General features: G+C 41.5%; 1 protein-coding gene across 2 annotated transcripts in view; it reads left to right on the forward strand.

The window, feature by feature from the left end:
• The window catches only part of THSD4 (thrombospondin type 1 domain containing 4), a 262,813-nt gene that overhangs the window by 9,536 nt on the left and 232,681 nt on the right, over positions 1-20,596 (forward strand). The window contains exon 1 of one of the 2 annotated variants that reach the window (XM_054077701.1): positions 9,720-9,925. The exons of the other annotated variant lie outside the window; for it this stretch is intronic. The gene's annotated coding sequence lies outside the window, so the exon portion shown is untranslated. Of the gene's footprint in view, positions 1-9,719; positions 9,926-20,596 lie in introns of those variants that run through there. 2 annotated transcript variants of the gene reach the window in all.

Genomic DNA, 20,596 nt, shown 5'->3' on the forward strand with positions numbered 1-20,596 from the left:
TCAAGCTAGTTGAATTGTTCTCTTGGGGCAGGGCTTGTTCCCATCTTCCACCTTTGCCGGGAAGGTGGCAGATCATTTCTGCGGAGATAAAAGGTGGCATTTTGGATAAAGTCACCCAGGAAGGTGGCAGATCATTTCTGTGGAGATAAAAGGTGGCATTTAGGATAAAGTCACCCAGTTCTGGTTTGAGAGCACTGCAGGTGGATGAGAAGCGGTGGGTGACGGCAGCTGGCACAGACATCGCTGCTTTGTGATGTTCAGATACGAGCAGAAAATGTTGTGGGGCAAATGTCATGCATGTGTAAATTTTACTCTGCTGTTCCCTTTCCAGACACATAGCGGGGAAGGGTTGAGCCCAGACACCTTTTCCCTGTTGCGGGGAGAAGTTAATAGTTTCAGATGGTTCGTATTCATGTCTAAGGACACGTTTGCTAACCTGCCAGCAGTCCAGTGCTCAGTGTCTTCCTCATACGTTGGATTTAAGGGATAATTAAGATTATTATGTTGCTGACCTTATGCAAGACATCTCTGCAGAACCTGTGCAAATCAAAGGTCTCCAATATGAGAGGACTCCTGAATGATTTAGTGGCTTGCAAAATCGGGGACAAATATGCACAAGATCCCCAAACGGGCCTAAAACATCTCTCGGACAGACCATTTACTTCACAGAAAATGCTGCTGTTTCTCTGTTATGCCTCTCCCAGATATTTTTTTTTTTAAAAAAAAAAAAAAGGTATTTTCTCTGGCAGGACCTGAGCTTCAGGCTGTAGATCAAACAGGTTCAAACATTTTTCTGGCCTTTTTTTTTTTTTCTTTTAATTTTCATCTTCAACTTAGCCCTTTTCGTGATTGATTCCTTTATGTTCCCATCAACATCTACTCATATTATATTTCAGTGTGGTCTGGCCAATATTCTTGATACAAAGACAAAAATCTTCAGTCTTGTTTAACCAAGCTAGCAAGAGTTGTACGTTTTCATGCTGAAGTGGCGTTGTCCTTGCAATAAGCTCCAGTTGTTTTGTCTCAAGACTTTTGGAAGTTTCCATGGCTAAGTAGTTAGATGCTACTTCATTAGCTTTGTGCTCTGTTAGATCTTCTTTTCTGGAGATGCAATCAATATCCAACACATAACAACCTTACTCCTCATTCCTCCAATATACTTGTGTGCAACAGGGAAAAGAATTAGGATTATCTGTGGTTACTTAAAGCGTGGTGCAGCTGTCTCTGATTCTACAGAACTTTGTCCTTACGACTGTACTGCTGGAGAATGCAGCTGGTTTTTGCATTGCTGAAATTTGGCTGAATTTGCAGCAACATCCAGGCCTCCTTGGACACTTCAGGATAAAAATACAACACTGCTGGTGCTCCTGCTTTTATTATTAGTGGAGGCACAAGTACTAAAAATACTTCTTGCTTTCACGAGAACTTAAGCACAGACAGTACTGCAGAGAACTTTCTGTCTGTGTCTCATTTACTTGATCTATATCTGGAATTGAAAAGGGCCGGGAGATTCCCACATAAATAAATCTTTGAGACTTCCACGATGTTCCCCTCAGACTCAGCTTTGATATTCTTTCTTTAGAGAAAGCAAGGCCTTAGCTGGTGTAGTAGCATAGAAAACCTCCAAAACGTGAAGTTGGATGTGGGTGGTGTAGACAGAAGTTTGCACAGAGCTTGTAACAAGGGTGGGAGGTGTGAACTGCTGCCTTTACCTCTATTGGCTGTGAGCTCAAATATTCGGTAGTGGTGTCTGGTCATGTATGTGAAGTATTTCACTCGTTAAGTTAGAAAAAAGACAGGAGGCCACAGAGCTGCCTGGTGTCTGGTGGGAGATGTGCCATTTTTATGGTTCTAACTGGTGCCATTTGGCAATTAGTTAAAAAGAGGTCCAACAATAAGCTTTGGCAGGATGAGAACCAAGGAGCAGGGCTGATAGACTTGTGGCTGCTTTGAGGTGTAGTTGATCCTGCAGGTAGAAATCCTGTCACCCTTTATCTACATTCCTACTCTCACTATCCTTAAACAGCAAAGCATTAAAACGCTCCCAAGACTGAAATGAGATGCTTCTTCCTGGACTTTGAAGGTCGGTAAGGGATTTGAACTGTAGGATGGGTGTTAGATACTTTCTTAGAACTTGGCCAACACAATAGAGAATTAGTGTTTTTCTACTGGGAGCACAAAATCATCATTCTGTTAGAAGCATTAAAAAGCAAAACAAAAAAATGTGTCTTCAGCACTTATCCGTAGTGTTTTGCTGGTGTTAGGAATCCTAACTACTCTAAAGATGCTTGCAAATTAAGTCCAGTGACTACATAATTCTACATTTCCCCCAGAACTGCTTATTTTATGTTCTGCAGGATTACATGAAGCTATATGATGACTTGAAATATTATTTATTATTTTTAAGTTCTACGCTGTTTACGCTACTTACTATGCTAAAGCTGTTCCTACCCATAGAACAGCCTATGGCTAATTTCAATAGCTGTGCAAATTACTTACCTCCTCTTATTAGTGTGCTTTTTTTGTGTTTTATTTTTCTAGAAGCAAATACGTCAAAGTTCATAAACCGATTTCCCTGAATCTCATTCTCTATTTTATTGAGTGTTTCATTTTGTGCATGCAGTTTTGTCCCACTCCACCCAGCTTTCTCAGTCTATAACATTTATCAGAAGTCTAGAAAACTAAAAAATCTGAAAGAGCGACCTTAGGCTGTCTTATCTACCGCACCAACTGCTATGCTTTGATTGTGTCAGTAACGAGGGGACTACCTGCGTGCTGGCAGCAGCTTGATACGCTTGATGAAGGCAGTCAGGCTGAAGCTGCCTTTGGATCAGTCCCACATTCAGACTTGTCTATGTAAGAATAAGAACTGCTGTGTTGTGGGAACCACAAAACAGGCCATACGCCCCAAATTTTTGAAAGATCATATTTCATAATGGTAGATCTATTTCTTCGCCCCTAAAGCCTCTACATTTTAAAGAAGTCATCCTTTTCTCAGAAGCTGAGTTGATAGATTCACACTCGGATTGCGTGTTCGTGCATGGGCACATTTATGCTCATGTTTGCACACATGCTTTTGTACACGTTGTATCTTAAATAATGCTATGAAGTCGTTATCAAGGACAGAAAGTGCAGTTGTGTGTTTCATAGTGACATATGTTCTAGAGCAACTCGAATCGATCTTATAAAGTACTAAGTTGTAATACCGAGCAGTTTATCTCATACCAAAGATCTTGATAGGATGCTTAATGGTTCAACAGACATCGCTAACATTTTATGAGGTGGAAGCACTGGAAATTTATCTTGTGATTTTGTGCACTGGACAGAGGTGGGTGTGCCTGGGGTTTTATACAGATCTACTATAAACATTCTGGTGTACTTTTTTCATTGCTAAGTGGAAATATAACCCACACAGTTCACTAAATGCAGGCCTGCAGGAGCTTAGTTTTCTTCCATGGATTATTTACAGTTAAGAATAATAACCCTTCCACTGTTTCATTAAATATCATATATATTTTTTGTAAGGATAAATCCAGTTGATAGAACTATTTCTATTTTGTTTAACTTCTGTACCATAAAATGTTATAAATATTCTTAGACAATACTTTACATTTCACCCTAGATGTTTTCCCTGTCCCTAACAGCTATAAGGATAGTGTGAAAAAGAGAGTTCTGATGCAAAATATACTCTACTCAGCAGGTTTTTTTTCAGATGTTTGTATAGCTGTTCTTGAATACATTTCTGAAATTACTGTAGAACTCAACTTTAAATAATAAACCTTACCCTATTTTTTGATACTATTGTCTTTCACAAAAACATGTTCTAGGTGAAGTGTTGCCATAAATACCAACTTTGTGCATCTGTCTGTACTTGGGTCATATTTCAAAACAGCATTTATGTGAAAGTCTCTCAAGCATGTTCTTAAACATCGCAGTAAAGTGCTTGCAGGTGAGCATTGGTGCTTACATTGTTGAATTGGGACCCTGCTAGTGGTAGCAGTAGCAATCTAATATTCTCCCTCAGTGAGATGACGGTTACATTTTCTGTTCCTTCCGGGTGGAGGGGATGGTTTCTTCCACTTCTCAAATCTGAAACGACGAGAATGAGAACATTCTCTTCTTTGGTGGTGTTGGAGTGCAGTTCATTTCATTAAATTTACTGACAGTGCTTGAGAAAAGATGTTTTTTGTTTAGAACCAGGGCCCAAGCAATTGCAATACGAAAGGCCTTCTAGGACACTGGAACAAACGCAGAAAGCCAGAGCATCTGGTGAAAGAGAGAGAGGGAAACTAGTTTTGCCATGGGACATGAGACCACACAATAGAAACAACTGTAATATGCCACTTTGAAGCCATTGTATTTTTCTTGCTGACAAGTATGAGGGCTTTCATGTGTAGACTTCCACCACTCTACAGTTTTTTCTTTGGGTGGACTAGAAATGCTTCTGTTTACCACCTCTTTTTAGTTCAATGTGATTTATTTATTTTTTTAAATCCGTCGCCAGATTTGAAACTATACCTTCTGTGAAATGACTAACGAGGACGAGCACTTAGCAGACAAAAGGTGAGGCTGTGTGCCTAAACCCGCAGCTGTCAGTTGACGCTTGTCTGAGCCCGGCAACTGAATGAAAAAGGCAGAACCTTGCACCTCTTCTCTGGAGGATGAGTTGCTTAGCCGGCTCTCCTGCAGCTCACGTTTGACTTTCAGCTGTTTCCAATTCATTCCAAAGCTTCTACCTAAAAATGTCCAAACAAAGTTTCAAGAGAAGTTAAATAAGTATATATAACTTTCCAGGTGGCTTTGAAAAACGAATGAGATTGATTTAGCGTCCATTTGGACAACCAGTAAATGAGTGATTTGTGCCGGTTCCTGGAGATCAGGAAAAGGTAAAGTAACAGCACGGTAACTTTAAAAGCTGTATCTACATGTGTATGTGAGAACCTGTGATCTTCATAAGGGCCCTGTCCCAAAAGTAGGAAACTTCAGTTTATCTTTGTGAAGACTGTAGGACTTGGATATTGGAAGTGAAAAGAAAAAAAATCAAAAAGAGGAAAAATAAATCAAAGAAGAAAACCGCCCCCACCATCCCCCCACCAAAAAAAAAAAAAACAAACCCAAAACCAGTCTGAAATTCTGAGGTTGTTGCATAGATTTTGAAAAGAAGTAATTTTTGTCTGCTGGAATTTGAGTCTAAAAAATTTAAGTGTTTTCCTCAAGTCTTCAAATATTCTTTTAGCTTTTCTCTGTAACAGCATGAGTACATGTGCAAAGCCACTGTGATGTGCTTAATGCTATAGTAGTAATGTCTTTTCCATGTCTTTCCATAAGTTCTGCTATCTTATAAAACTCGAGTTTTTTTACAGGTTTGAGGGGAGTAAGAAACTTGAGTAAAAAACACGCTAGATCCCAGCTTTCTTTTTTTGCATGCTTGGAACGTTCTGTTCAGCAGGACGCACGTCTGTGTGATTTCACTGCCTGCTGCCTCGGCTATGGCAGGTTCTCTGAAAATCTTGATTCTGTTCAGGAGGAAGCTGTCCAAGAGCCCTGGGAGCAGGGCTGAAAGCAGCCCCTGAACACGTAGGACCAAAACATCAGAAAGCTTTTGGAACTCTTCCTTGGAAAGGCTTGCATGCTCCAAACGTTAGACTTGGGGATGAAATATGACTCTGAGCACTGATCTCAGTACGAACCAAGGAAATGGAAAATAAATTATGTGGGAGACCAGCGTGTGATTAAAAATATAGTGGTAACTTTTCCCTTTTTCAACAAAACATTGTTCTGCTGAGAGCCAAGCAATAGTTCAGGTAACTGCTAGAGATTTACAGAGCATTTTTCTTGGCACTGCGTAGAAGATTATTATTGTTATTCTCAAGTGTGGTGACAGTTGTTCGTAAAACCGAGTCCTTTTTCAACTAGTACTCTTGTTGCTTGAGACAGGACAGAGATTAGACAAGCATTAGAGAGGAAACGGAGAGAGACAAAACCAAGTGTTTAACTCTGGCATTCCCCTGAAAGAGATACACAAGAAGGTAAAGAATTATTTTCTTGTATTTCAAGTATCTTAGATTAAGAGCTAAATCCAGTAGTCAAATTTGTACTTTAAATATCTGTTATACTTTTGATAGTCTGCTAGTAGTTTTAAAAGAATGACTGGAAGGGAACATGTGGAGACTCTAAGGCCAAAAGTAAGCTGCTACAAACGAATTAACATTCTTGAATGTTGCAGGTATTAGTATGAGGCATTCCGGAAGCTGTATTCTTAAGTATTTGTGGCTTGCCTGAGGCAGCATCAACTGTCTTTTCTTCTCCTACGGTGCCAGGAAATCTAAGGAACTGCGGTGTGAACGTTTCTGCAAATCCTCTGCTATAAAAACTACAAGTGGGGAAAAACACCTTTTCCAAGTTGTAAAAGTTGAAAGTCATGACTTAAGGGTAGGTTTGGTTTCTAACCCCCGTATAATTCATAAGAAGGCTTTTTGTCACACTAGTAATTTGAAATCAGCTGCTTAATACCCAGACCTTAGCAAAGAGGTTGGGTGAGATTTGATTAAATTGAGAGAGGAATAAGGGAGAAGGCTGGCAATGTTCATTCAGAAGACACTCGTTTCATCCGACCCATGGATGTTGTAACCAACATACTCTGGAGCAGTGTATTTCTTGACTAAGACAACTACAGCCTTTCTACCTTCCCATGGCCCCTTTTACCAGGGTAATGCAGCTGCAGGTGCCCGGTACGGAGACAGGTCACTTTATTTCGGCGCATCTTTTTAGCAGCTTTGACCTCCACAATCCTTACATCTGTCCTTTTTGGGAAGAGGATGGCAGGGTAGCATCCAGCATCTGCCCTCCTTGGAGGTGATAAGGGAGGGCGCAGCATCTTGCACTGCACGTATGTTTGTCTTTTTTCCAGTACGGCTGAATCTGGACCCATTCACATGTGGATGTCTAAAGAAGGGCCTCGAAGGCACATGCTAGGATGGATTTGGAGCCAGTTAGTAGGATTATTAATTTCTCCGGTTATTTTTCAGAGTACGGTATGTGAAGCACTACGTAAATGCTGCAGTGTTAGGGCTGCAGTTTCAGCGAGGGTTAGGCGAGACTGCAGCAAGGGATGCAGGTGCTTTGCTCTGCTGCTTTAATGTGCCCGGGGTTGTAGTAGGCTGTCCTGGAATAAAGAAAAAAGAAAATCACAGAATGCCTTCTGCTGCTTAGCTTGGTGAAAACTATACAAGAAAAATGTTGCTTAGCTATGGTGCTAATTTAGAGCACTCGAGTTCACTTCCCAGAGAGCTAGGCTGGCGGTTCGGTCTCTGTGCCATGTTGCCCTAACCTGAAGGTAAGAATATCCTGTCTGTGCTTTTGTCTCACTTTTGCTTACTCTCAACTTTTAGGGATGTAGTTTTCGTTTGTCATTTGTAGTGGACTGACATTTTGGGTCTTGATCTTTCTCAGGGCTCTGAGAAGCTGCTGTTACAGTACTGCTGCTTCTAATTTTTAGCAAAAACTTAAATTGAGGTAAGAAGTACAGCTGTTTAGCTGTTTTCTGATTCCTTACTGGTCAGTAATGTCTGAAGAGAAAGTCTGATGATTGCAGTCCAGTTGTTAGTGAGCAGTTGTCTCTCTCTTGGGAAGTCTGTCTCTGCGACTGGACTCTTTCCCTGGCAATTACATCAGCTAAGTGAGATAAAAGAATCCTCTTCCTGCTTACATACTTGAGGAAAAATTGTGTTTGACCTCTTACTAGCAGAATGAAACTTTGGACAAGGATGGAAGTCGGTATACCTTCTAAAGGCTGACAGAACAGAGATGCTCTCATGCATTCTGGACATCTGCTCCTGCAAGATATTAAGTCTCCATAAATTGTTTTGTATCTTTGATCCAGCAGCTGACCTAAAAGTGAAAATAATAACACACGGTCCCTCTCCCCTCAAACAAACAGACTCTGGTACAAACCTGCAGTTCTTCATGGTAGGGAGAACTTGGTTGTGAATTAGGGTACTAAAAATAATGACCCTGTTACACCTTCTGGATAAACTCAACAGGTGAATCGGTGGATGCCCAGAGCCAGCTCCTGGGACTGTTGGAATCAAAACTGTATAAGGATCAATTAAAAATCTTGAGATCCAGCACTTGGTACTGAATGCTTCTTTGTTTGGTCAGCTACTTGTTTGTTAGACATGTTTTCTTCAAACTATGGGGAAGAGATCTTTCTCCATGTAATGCATTGCAATTTACAGTTTCAGTCTTTCTGTGAAGATCTGAGGTTCCTTTGGACTTTGGCTGAAGATGCTGTAGGGCCTTGTCAGTGGGAATTATTTCTTTTTTGTGTCTCTTACCACCGAACTGTTCTTAAGCAAGGCTTTTAATCTAATTAATATTCCTGTTTGTGCTTGAAACGTATGCAGCTTTCACAGGGTTTTTGCTAATTTCTCCAGGGAGCCAGAAGAGCTCTTCCTAAAACATTTGCTGATTGCTTGAGTGCAGAGTTGGTCTTAGAAAATTTGTAAAGGATCTGTATGTGGACCTCTGCTCGGTCACAGATGTGCAGGTGAATGACACGTTGGAAGGCAAGACAGATGTATGGCTATTATAGAGAAGGACAGAGAACAGGAGTGGAATTGGAACGCTTTCCTGTACTTCTGATTCGCACTCAGGACAGCTGAACATGAACTGTAAATAAGTAAGGCATGGAAAAAATACTGAAAGGAATATACTGCTGCTGGCTTTCAGATTTGGCTCCCTGAAACCAGAAAGGTGCACTTGAACGTGTATGACTATTATTTGAAGTGATTTTGACTGCTGCTTCTGCCAGATGACTGCTGGCTGTTGGGCCCTGGCTTGCTGTTACCTCGGGTGTGGGGTGCACATAATAACCAGCTGAATTTGGTTTAGGAGGCATGGCTGGTTATTTCATTGTCATTGTTTAGTACTCATTGCGATCGCACCCAGGGCAATAGTCAGAACTCATGCCAGTGTTCAGTGTGAAAATGACCTTTGCCTCGCATTGTTTCTCATCGACAATTCCTGCCCTCTAAATGAGAGGGGCAGAGCAAGTAGAAACTCCCACGAGCTGGATTTTGAAACTTTAAGCAATTTAGAGCAGCCTTTGCTTATAAATGGGAATTGGCTCTTGTGCCCGAGTATGCATTTTCAGAAGTTTTGGATGCTCATGGGGCTTTAAATGTTAATTCAAAGGGGTTTTCATGTGATGTGAGCACGAAGATGACCAGAGCGTATTACAGTAATGAAAGGAAAGGAAAAATGTGGATTTAAAATGTGCTTCACGCTGTTGTATTGGCCTTATCTGCACCATCAATAGAAATACACATATTTAGACTATTGGGAAATCTGGCCTTCATTTTAATTTACTCCTTTACAAAGCTTTCAACAGTGAGAGGCAAAGTGAATTCCAGTTGAAATTACTCTCAAGGGTTCTATGGCAAAGTGACTTTGCCTAGTACTTATGAATGACACAAGTTTAATATCTGGCAAGGAAAAATACATGTCCATACTAGGAAAATTATCTCTTGCTGATATTAAATGTCAGCTGTATTGCAGCAGAATCACAGATGAATGTGGGTTTGCTGCCAGCATTCACAAGGACAAAGTCTGTTCAGAACCATTTTGAGAAAGAGCATTGATCTGGCACGTTCTGCACTTCTCTTGCAGTTGCATCCTCCTCTGAACCAGCAAGAGGGGATTTCTCTAGTGTAAACAAGGATAAAGAGGCTGATCAGAAAACGCCACGAATCAGAAAATAACCTGGAGTCAAAGGAGTAAAGCAGGACAACTGCTGATGCAGAGCGATTTCATAGTCTGGTTGCTGAGCAGGAAACCAGTGAAGCAGCCGCTGAGAGGGAGGGACTGCCCTCAGAGCAGCTTTCTGAAAGCCTGCAGGTGCCCGTGCACATTCTGAAGAAGCTCAGTGAGTAGAAGGTTACTAATTGTTTTTTCCTAAGGTGTTAAAATAGTCATATTGAGACTTCCTTTCAATTTTGAAGTTATCAGGGCTGGTGATATATTTTGACAATTTCAATACAAACCTTAACACAATGAGTAACTCAAAATAAAAACATATTGGAAGTTATTAATTTCTTGGTTGCATAGAAGGAAAAGGGTCAGCGAGTCGCTTCTGAAGTTCTGCTGTGATCAAGATCAGTTATGTCACTCCTACTTGGTTACTACTTAATCCTTAATGTCAAAACAGCTGTTTCAAATACGCTAGGAAATAGTTAAACTTAATATTTTGGAACTCCCAGAAGATCAAAGTATACTTCCTTTGTCTTCCAATAGTTACTGTACTTTCTTAAAAAGCTAAATTCTCTGACTAAGAATAAAAATTCCCTCCTTAAATAATGCCTTCAGGTACCTAGAATACTGCAAAGTAGAAAGAATAGTGTGTTTGCAACTTTTGATAGGAAAGGAAATAAAGGGCTTGAGTTGCAGTAAGATAAATTCTGCTTAGTTTGGGCTGATGCTCAGTTAGGGATAATATACTACTCTTTCTTTGGGACATATTGAAGTAAAATTCAATCACTTGGGCTTTTAGGGGCAGCTCTAACAGGCAGCTCTCGGGTAGCTCTGATCCTGCTGCGGGGCAAAAGTCCCCAGAGGCCCTACCATTAGAATTTCTATGGTTCTGGGATTACGCGATTCATAACCTCTGTGGGTTTGGTTATTCAGCCTATCTTTGAAGTAGAATTATTGGGCAATTTAGTAACATTGACACAAATGAAAACACTAGAGAGACAAGGAATCATAAATTTAAAGAGATTAAAAAATGATAGCTGTTTTGGTTACGTCTGGGAGATACAGTGAGATTGCAAGGATGGTATAGAAATAGCTGAGTCTGTGTTTAGGTGCCAGAACGTCTGCACGTAAGCTTTGGGGAGTTCTTTCTTTTTGCTGTCCATAGCTGATGCTTGCTAACTCCAGCTGTGACAAAGTTCTCGCCTTAGATTAAAGGTATCTAGAGAAATTCAAGGAAGGAGGTGAGTTTGGATGTGAATTTAGTATCTGTTGAAGACAAGGCAACGAGTTAGCCTAAAAGGTAGGATAGTTTTACAGGCAGAAGGAAAATGTTGTTCCTGTTGCTTGAGACTTGAAACCTAAAATGACTAACGATATGCAGTATAGGAGCAATTTGGGTGGGCAGAGGAACGGCCTACCTCCACCAGGGCTTTATGCCGGTGACTCTTATCGTGTGTCCAAGTAGCACGTGACGCCGTGTGATTTACCGATGTGCTGAGAGGCTGACTCGATGGCTCAAACTCTTATAACATGTTGTTCTGCAGGGATATTGTAAAATATATATCAGATTTCTCAAGTCACATTTCAGGGTATAGTTTATCATATAATGATCTTTAACTGAGATTTAGGACTATTTTTGTACTACAGGGCTTGAGAAATAAAATTCTGGCTCGAACATAAAGTCCATGCTATTTTTTTATCAGCTTTATCTTCACACATCATAACTTTGATACCCATTTTTATGTACTCTGACTTGATAAGATGCATTCTTGGCCGGTGCTGAGCAGGGGTTTGCTTTTGAAAGCATTATTAGAACTGCGTGACTTGACAACAAGCTCCGCATCTCCCATTGCCTGGCAGTTGCGAGGAGGGGAGAAGTGATGCAGTTTCTCCTTTGATTGCTGAACTTTGCTGTCACCCTTCATTAGGGGTGAATGAGCACATTATTAACTGATAAAGCACTATGCTGGCATGAAAGACAACCTCTTGGGGTTAGAAACAAACCTGTTGAAATCTATGTACTGACAACCGCGGTGTGTTTCTTCTTTTTTTGTTTGAAAACAAAACAAGCAATGCTGCAGAAGAACAAGAGCTGGTTCTCACTAATGCTGCTGTGACAGCGAGTACCCACAGTCTGGAAGAACAGGGAGGAGAAAGGGATGGCTAAATGCTGAGGTGGGAGCGGCAGCGAGCTGGGCTGGCGCTCAGAGCCGCCGTGGGGCCACCACTGGCCGTGTGCCGTAGTAGGTGAAACTGTTGCAGCCATTTATCATACAAACAGCAAATCAGGGCAGATTTATCCTATCAGCGTTTTATGATTAAAATGTGTCCAGGCTTTGTTTTGCCAAACGTAAAAGGGCTGTGGCAGTGGCAAGATTAGGAGTAGACTCTGTGCATGTGTACATATACCTGTATGTATGTGTCTATTTTATTTTTCTTTAAGCTTTTGCCCTTAGGACAGAGTAGATGGCAAAAAAAAGGATAAAGAAGCATAGGAGTAAGAAATGGGGAGTACTTCAACAAGAGCTGGCAGCATTGGCACCCTGGAAATCTCTCAACAGCTAGGAACATTTTTGTTTTTGTTTTTCTTATTTCCAGCAAAGCGGTGGTTTCTTAAGAGAAGCTGGGAGCAGGTCTCTAGACAGCATAAGACCTGGGATGAAAATCTGTCCATGGGAAGTGAAGCCAGGGAGGAAGTTGATACAGATTTCTTCTGTCACTTACGTTTGATTGACTTGCTTTTTAATTCATCCTGCAGCACCTAGGGGACTGCAGTTCTCATCTGCTTTTTGGTCCTCTGGCTTCTCTTGAGGTGTGTGATTATCAGTGATAAATCTCTGGGCCGTGACTCGCCTTGCTGTGTTGCAGCTGGGCTTTGTTACTGCTCCCTTTCCCAGGACACACTGCTGTTCACTGTGAGCCGAGCGAAATGGTGCAGGCAAGTGTGACTGTCCGGAACAGAATGGGCACATTTGAAGCCTTCTGTGTTCTGAAAGGGAATAGAAGAATCTTTCCTATGTTATTTATTCTAGAGAAGACTTCTTCCTTCTCACTCCCATCTCCTGGCACTTTCAACTCCTCTGTCTTCCTCAACACAAAACCCCATGCTCTGTTATTCCCAGCCTGGGTATCCTGCCGTGCAGAGGAGCGCGAGAACACCAAGCGTCAACATGTGATTCTCACAATCTTGTGCGCTGCCATAAGCTTCTAAAAAGTTGGATGCTGTGTGTTTATAGATGTCACTGATTGCGCCTTAAATATAACAGGTTTTAGTGCTACTCTAACCTAAAAGTAGTCATGGCTACCATGAAACTGCCTATGTCTGACTTGATTTATTTGCCCCACTTTTTATTTCCCACTCCTTTTTCATATAAGTGACCGCAGAAGTAATTTTTCAACTTCTTTTAGACACGAAATGGCATCAGTTGGTGTCTTTATGGGTCTAAAAGACCATGTAGTGCCTTCTGCTAATACCCCCACCAAAAAACCCCAATGCCCTTTAAAAATGATTTTGTCACAAATTCTGTTAAATTCTTTTGTTTCAAGTTTCCAGAACATTGTACTGCGATTGCTTTTTCATTGCTTGAAGTTCTAGTGTCCTATGACATTATAGTATTTTCTGCACCAGTCTACTGTGATTATGAAGCAGAAATGTTTCTAGATCATGTGTTTAGGTTTTGTTTGGTTTTAGTTGTTTTTCTTTTTTCCCTAAATATTTCCATCTGGTGTCGGCAGAGTTCAGAAGGCCTCATTATTTTGGGGATTATCAGGAGTTTATGATAAGTTTTCTTCTGCCTGCTGCTAAGGTTCTCTTGGAGCTTGTTTTCCAAAAGCTCTGTAATTACTTGCATTTCCAGGCTGTGATGGATTGTACTTTATAGTTTGAGTTGTGACACTCTTCTGGGTTACATGCGGGTTATCTTAGCAATTAGCAAATGGCTGGTTTTGCGCTTACACATTTTCTTACTAATCTCTGTCTTTTATCCTATTAAGAAACAGTTTTTATTTAATACATGATCTGTCACACGGGGGAGGATCACTTTCATTCTCTTTCCCTTCCCCAGCCTCCTTTCTTCCCAACTCCTTTCTTTCTAGAGGAGATGGTAGGGCCAAAGTGAGAATACCAGAAAAGTAAAGAAAAAAAAAACTCAAAACAAATAGGAAACTAATAATTTTTCACTGTAACTTAAACTTCTTTGGAAAATCCATTATCTCAAAACTATCAGCTTTCCCCTAGGGATTAAAAAAAACCCAGCTTTTCTATCCAGCTCCCGTCAGAGATTGTGAGGGAGTAAAATTTGCCTTCATACTGAATGGGCCCAGTGCTGGATCTCTGGCCAATTAATTATTTCATAATCTGTCAGGAAATTCTCTCGATCTCAAAGTATGCAGAGGATTGTCCCATCCAAAACACAATGCCCTGGCTGAACAGCTTCGTGTTCTTCATTGCGCATAGCAGGGAGCTGGGAGTTTGTGCAGGTACAAACCCAAACGTTGTATTCACCCAGAGTTATTCCGGCGGAGCGTTGCTGTGGATGTGTCAAAGCCCTCGGCTGTGCGGGGCCAGGGTTCTCTGGCTCTGCTCCTGCTCTAGGCAGCTGCAGCCCGCTGGAACCTGCAATCCTGCTGCACAGAACCCTGGCGGCACGGGAAGCAGAGCACAGGGCTAGTTAAGACTGAAGATCTCGCTCAACCTCCGACAGATTTCTGGGCATTGTAATGCATTTTTCTATTCCTTTAATCTAGTCCACACCTTGGAGTGGAGGTATAATTTGGCTGTAGGTGCTTGTGTTGACAAGCTGTGCTTAGGCTCTGACTCACTGTGCAGACAGTATGTATGCTATAGAGGGATGTAGGTGTCTCTCTTAGCTTTCACAAAGTTGAAATCCCATCCCTAATTTTAATAGAAAATGCTAAACTTTCAAAAGGAAGGCTGTTGAAGAAAAAGAAGTAGAACTAATAACCGAGTGACCTGGCACAATTTCAGTAGCCCACAAAAATGTCTGTTTTGCTGCCTCCTGGCTGCTAAACTGCACAGCTGACTTGTGCGCCGATGCCATTGCGGTGGGGATGTTGTCCTCCGCTCCGTGTGTTTACCACAGTAGAATGGCGTGCAGCAAATCTAGGTGTGGAACTGTTGCCACTGATGGATGAAACTCAAGCTGGACAAATGAGACCAGGGCAGGCAGCATTCGTCGTAGCTCTTTGCGTGTGTCTGTTGAAGGCTTCTGTATGGAGAACTAGGCAGAGTCTTTCTTCTCAGCCAGAAGTAGATTCGCCTTCTCTGCTGGTACGATTCTCTTAACTCGGTGGTGAAATCAGCCCAAAACATTTAGTTTATTCACAGTTCTCAAGGATGTTGGTGTGACTAAAGAAATTTCGTTCTGACCTTGTCGGTGTCATCCTGTATTCTGTAAGCTGCGAGTTGTACCTGAGAAGAGTAAAATGCTAGGTTGCAGCAGGAAAAGGAACAGTTAGTTACCAAAATGAATCACTTTGACAGGTGGAGATACCACAACGAGGAAACAAGCTGTGCTCTTTAGAGCCCTGAGGAATATGAGCTCCTAAGCAGTCACAGGCCCATCTTTCTGTACAAAATGATTACTTAAAAGTTGACCGTAAGCTGCTTCTTGCATGCAGTGTAAGGGTCCGGCCCAGCTGGCCAAAATCCACATGGTATTTCTTCATTGATTTAATTCCATTTGGATCATCTTATGGATTGGAAGATCCTATACATATGTAGAGGCTAAATATAGATTTTTTTGATTTATTTGATTGTTCTCACATCAGTATGTGGCTTGTCTGAATGACGTATGAAGGCTACTTCTTAATTCCTGTAAAATCTCAGAGTAGAAGTGTCTGAAACATTTCAGTCCTTCCTTCGAAGACAGATAGAATTTTTTGGCTCTTACATCAATAAAATGTTATGTAAACTGTCTTACTTTTCCTCTTTCATCTGTGAAAAGTAGGCTTAAACCCCATATGTGTGTATGCATACGTACACACAAAATTCAAGAAAAGAACCAGCTACTCAAACTGGAATGCAAAGAGTGATTGCTCTGGTCAAAGTGCAGGCTTTCCACAGCTGTTTGATTTTACACATGGGGCAGGCTTCACTCAAGATGAATAGACGGTACATAAAATGCATGCTTTCCCTCCCCCGTTCCTCTTGTTTATCTGCTTTTGTAGAATGATTTTAATTAACCCTCCAGAACTGCAATAAACTACAAGAACTGTAAAGTTAACATCCAGATACACTACGAATACAGAAACTGCTATTATACATAGCTGTAAGTTTATGCTTTTCTTTTGTGCCCGAAACACATCTGTTCAAAGCTATATGTAAACTTCTTTTCTTCTTTGTGCAGCTGAAATGCATAAGGAAATATTTTTCCTGAAAAAAGTTAGCAATGCCTATTTTAAGGAATTTGAGAATTAGAGAGAGAATATTTAGGTAGTAAAGAGTATTGCGTTCCCTCTCCAAACTTCTCTTAACTGTTCTTCCAAAAGTGCCTTCCACAGTGGCGATTCTGTTTACTTCTTTATGTCCTGTGAGGAGCTGTCTAAACTGAGGCTCTGCGTGTGTGTAAGTTTGTACAAAATACACTTACATATACAATTGTGTTGCTGAACAGATGGGGATACTACGGAGATGTGGTTTTGTGGGAAGGTAGATCAGTAGCCTGGAGTTTGGGTGTTTTATGTGGTGTGTAGCATGTAATGGCTCTAAGAATACACCTACACTGAGATGTTCCGAGAACCCTGGTCGTCCTCATCCACTTGTGTTTCCCTTATTTGAAGTGTTGGAGTCTATAGACCATCTCCATGAAGTGATCCGAGTTCTGTTTACATAATGCACAAAGAAAGACAACATTTGAAGTCTAGTTTGCTACATTTTCCTCTTGTTAATCTTTAAATGCAACAGAATATTTTCCCTCTCTTCTCCCACCCCCTTTGTTTGTCCTTGATAAATTAAATTTGATTCCATCTTTTTTGAGGGGCCAGATTGTGTGTTGCTTGAGGGGGTGGGCAGAGAACAGTCAGCTAAGGAGCTGCCACACAAGCGTTTGGGAGAGATTATCATCAGGGCTCAACCTTTGGCTTTGTGGAGTCCAGCTCTGTTTGGGTCAAGATTCATGTTGACAGCTCATTCTTGTGCTATTTTAACTATTTTAACAATTCACCACAGCCTAATGCTTCTTAAGAGCCTAAACTGAAAATAAAAGGAAGAGTCTGTGTTTTGTACAATAAGCGTTTGGCGCTTGTGATTAATCAGATTCAATACAACTGTTGAATATTAGGCAGTTAACAGTTGGACATACCGTGGTTGTGAGATTACATATTGCTAAATTTATAGTCTGAATCTCTAGCAGAGGAAATATATTCAAGTGTGTTAGGACTTCCAGTTACTTTGTTGGTAAACTTTTCAAGAGTGAGTGTAGGAATCTCTGCTTTAAGACTCTTTAGTTAAGAGCGGGCTTATTAGCTGAAGGAGCTGTTACGTGGAACATGTTTCTTGCCCCAAAGTGACTCCTCCTTTCTACCAAGGATGGGGTAAAATCTTGTTCACTTTATGCTCGTAGGGATTTGGCTGTAAAGATCACTTTTCAGTGTAGACAGCGCGTTGCAAAGCAGCTGGATAGTCTTGGCCATGACCATTTGTGTAAAGGACAACTCGTCCATCCCCCCCGTGAGCTCCTGCGTGCGTATGCCTCATCCTAAAGCCCCCTTTTCAAAAAGGGAAATGGAGCACATGTCCATTTGCCGCTGTCCTGACTTTTTCTCTCTTTAATAACCTAAAATTCAGTCAGTATGCTGTGTTCCATTGTACTTTTCTTCTCAGCGTAGAACAGAATGCTTCACGGTATGAGGGCTAACAACCCTCCAGCGAGAGTAAGAAATGGTGCAGATCTGTTAATTCTCAGGAGGTCCAGGACGGGGGGCAACCAGTGTTTTCTTTCGTGCTGTTCCTCATGCATTGGAAATGTTTTGAGGATAGACCAATGTTTTGACATAAGATTTGCTTGCAGATGGGTACACAGGTCGCCTGTGGTCCAATTGTTTTCATGAATCAGGGGATAAACATTTAGGCATGTCCACTGCATGGGGAGGCAAGCCCCATAACTCAGTGCTTACATCATCCCTTTCATTTATTTTTGGTAAACAACTCTCTTCTGCTTCAAATTAATACCCTTATTGAGTTGCTGATACAAATGTTGAGCTATTTAGCATCAAGTTGCCAGCAGACAGCATGACAAGAAATGATCATAGAAGCGTTCCTGCCAGTGACTTACAGTCAAGTGTCTGACCACAGCCATATCGCAGAGGCTGCATCTCTGGGTGTTGTTCTCCAGGACAGACATTCCGCGAGTGCTTGAATATGGATACTAAATTTTTTCTCAGTGGCAATGTTTTTCAGATAATATCAAGTTTGGCCAAGAATCAGTAAATCAGGAAAGCAGGTAATGTCAGAGAGAAAAACTGTCTGAGAACAGCCTCTGTTCCAAGCTAGTTATGTGAGTTTGGTCTGGTGGTGTGTCTGATATGGGCACAACGATGTGTACAGCAGTGCAGGGGTAAGAAATAGGGACTACAAATTCAATACTAATATTTGACTCTTGCATTCCTGACTATATCGTTAGAGTCCACCAAGCTGCTTTTGTCATTGCCAGGAGAGAGCGTAGATAAGTGCCTTATGTCATATTTAATCTTTTGTCTTCTCAGATGTAGCTATTTTCTGCCCTCTTTCTTCTCTCAGTTCTTCTGTCAAGCTGTTATATTAAGAATAAAAGACTAGAAATTTGGGCCAAATTCAGCCAAACGCCTGAGCACGTTCCACACTGAAGTGCTTTTTTATGGGAAGAAAGGTCTGCTTTTCCGCTCCGCAGCAGGGGAGCAGCCAGTTTCTCAGTGTACTTGTCTTCACTGTAACCTCCTGACACTTTCGCAGTGGCTCAGGACTCTCCTGTGCATAACAGTGGGAGAACCGCGTGCTGGCGTTGGTTGGGTGGCAGTTGTTGTGACTGCCAACTAGCGCAGTAGTGCACCAAGGCACTTACAGTCACGTAGCAGAGTGAAAAACAACACTTTCCTGAAGTAATTAGACCTAATTCTGATGAACTGCGTAGGAATCATTTCACTGAAGTAAATTGTGTTGCTTTAATTTTCTTACTGCTGCAAATGAGAAAAGGATGAGGCCCAGCATGTGAGTGGGTGTAGCTTAGAAGATTTCTTGAAGTAAAAAGATTCGTTGCAATTGCAGTTGCTTTGGGTTGGGGAGGAAAACTGATAACTGTAAAATGAAAAAAAGACTTTAAACCAGTATTTGAGCCCACAATCAATAGTGCTTTGACATGTGTTGGCAGGAACAGCACCGAGGTGACAAAGAATCCAGAGTAAATCAAACCAACAGCATCAACTCCGGCTATCAATCGAGATCCAGCCCTTTTTCATTTCATGACCAAGCAATTGCATCACTATTCAAAGGGCTTATTCTTGTGCCACGTATGTTGCCTTAAGCAGATTAGCTCTGAGAACCCACTTGGGAGGAAAAAGAAAAAAAAAACACCCCAGAATTTTGTCAGAAGACTTATCCAAAGTCAATATTTAGGAAGTCGTAACAGCCCGGGAGGAATCCATGCTGTTCCAGTACCACAAGCGGTGCCATTGCTTCCACAGTGTTTCTTAGAGTTTTGCACCTCTGAATCAGCAAATAACTCCACAAAGACAGCTAACGTGCCAGGGACTTGTCCAGACCACGTGTCTCGTATTCGCTGTCCAGAGGGATCAAAGCTCATGCTCAAGACCAGTTTCCTTAGTGTTATCCTGTTATTCTCACAGTGCTTAGGAAGCTTAATTGTGGAGCTCGAGCATGGGGAGAAAAGCAGAAATTTGTGTTGAGTGGGGAGGTGCAAAGCAAGGAGAACTGGATTCTTCCCCTCCCATCTCTGTGGTGCTTGAAGGAGGTGGTTATCTTGGCTGCAGAGCTTCCCTACTGGAAGCTTCGAACCACATGCTGCCCATTGTTGCAACCAGTACTACTTTTGTACTAACAACGCTGCTTTTTATGCTTTCCCACCAATAAATCCCTGATTTAGGAGCATCTTGAGGGAGCCGAGTGTTTATAATTGCTCTTCTGCTCAGCATTTCCTATCCTTTGTTTCACAGTTGTTTTTCAGCTAGAACACAGGACGTATTGAGTCTTATTCCCAGGCCTTTGTAACTCTCCCTTTGCATCCAGAGGAACTAAAGCTGTCTTAGGCAAAGACTGTTGGTTACTGGGCACCTGCAGTTTCTAACCTGTGAAAGACGCCAAAGTTCATGATTATTTCTAAGGTCCAAGAATTGAGTTCTTACCTCTTTTCCACGCAGTATTAAGCTTTAATAGGCTCGTTGCCTAGCTGCTTGTTTCTGAACAACTTGGCACTCTGTGCTCCCACATACCATGGGATATCCAGCTGGTCACTGAAAGGCTTCTAATGCTGCAATATTTTGGTCTAAGTCTCCAGTTATTTAACGGTTGTCAATAGACCTACAGCTGCGCAAGGCTATTTTCGGAGGAAGTTAGGTTTTAAACAAACAGTTCAGATCTCTAAGGCGGGCAGGCCCATTTGGAGAACGCCTCTCTGATGGCAGACAGATGGCACCCAGTGCTGCGCCAAGTCACTCTCCGTTTGTAAATATTAGAATGTGTTGTAGTTACAGATATAGTAAAAGAAAGAAGGTTTAAATTATACAGCTGAGAAACAAAAAAGGAAAAATAAATATAAAACAGTGCACGTTCTGTGTGCTGTAGGTCTGCAGTCTTGCTATTAGATAGTAAAGATAAGAAACACAAGCTGAAAAG

The sequence above is a fragment of the Cuculus canorus genome, chromosome 12, assembly GCF_017976375.1.
Source record: "Cuculus canorus isolate bCucCan1 chromosome 12, bCucCan1.pri, whole genome shotgun sequence".
Classification (NCBI taxonomy): Eukaryota; Metazoa; Chordata; class Aves; order Cuculiformes; family Cuculidae; genus Cuculus; species Cuculus canorus.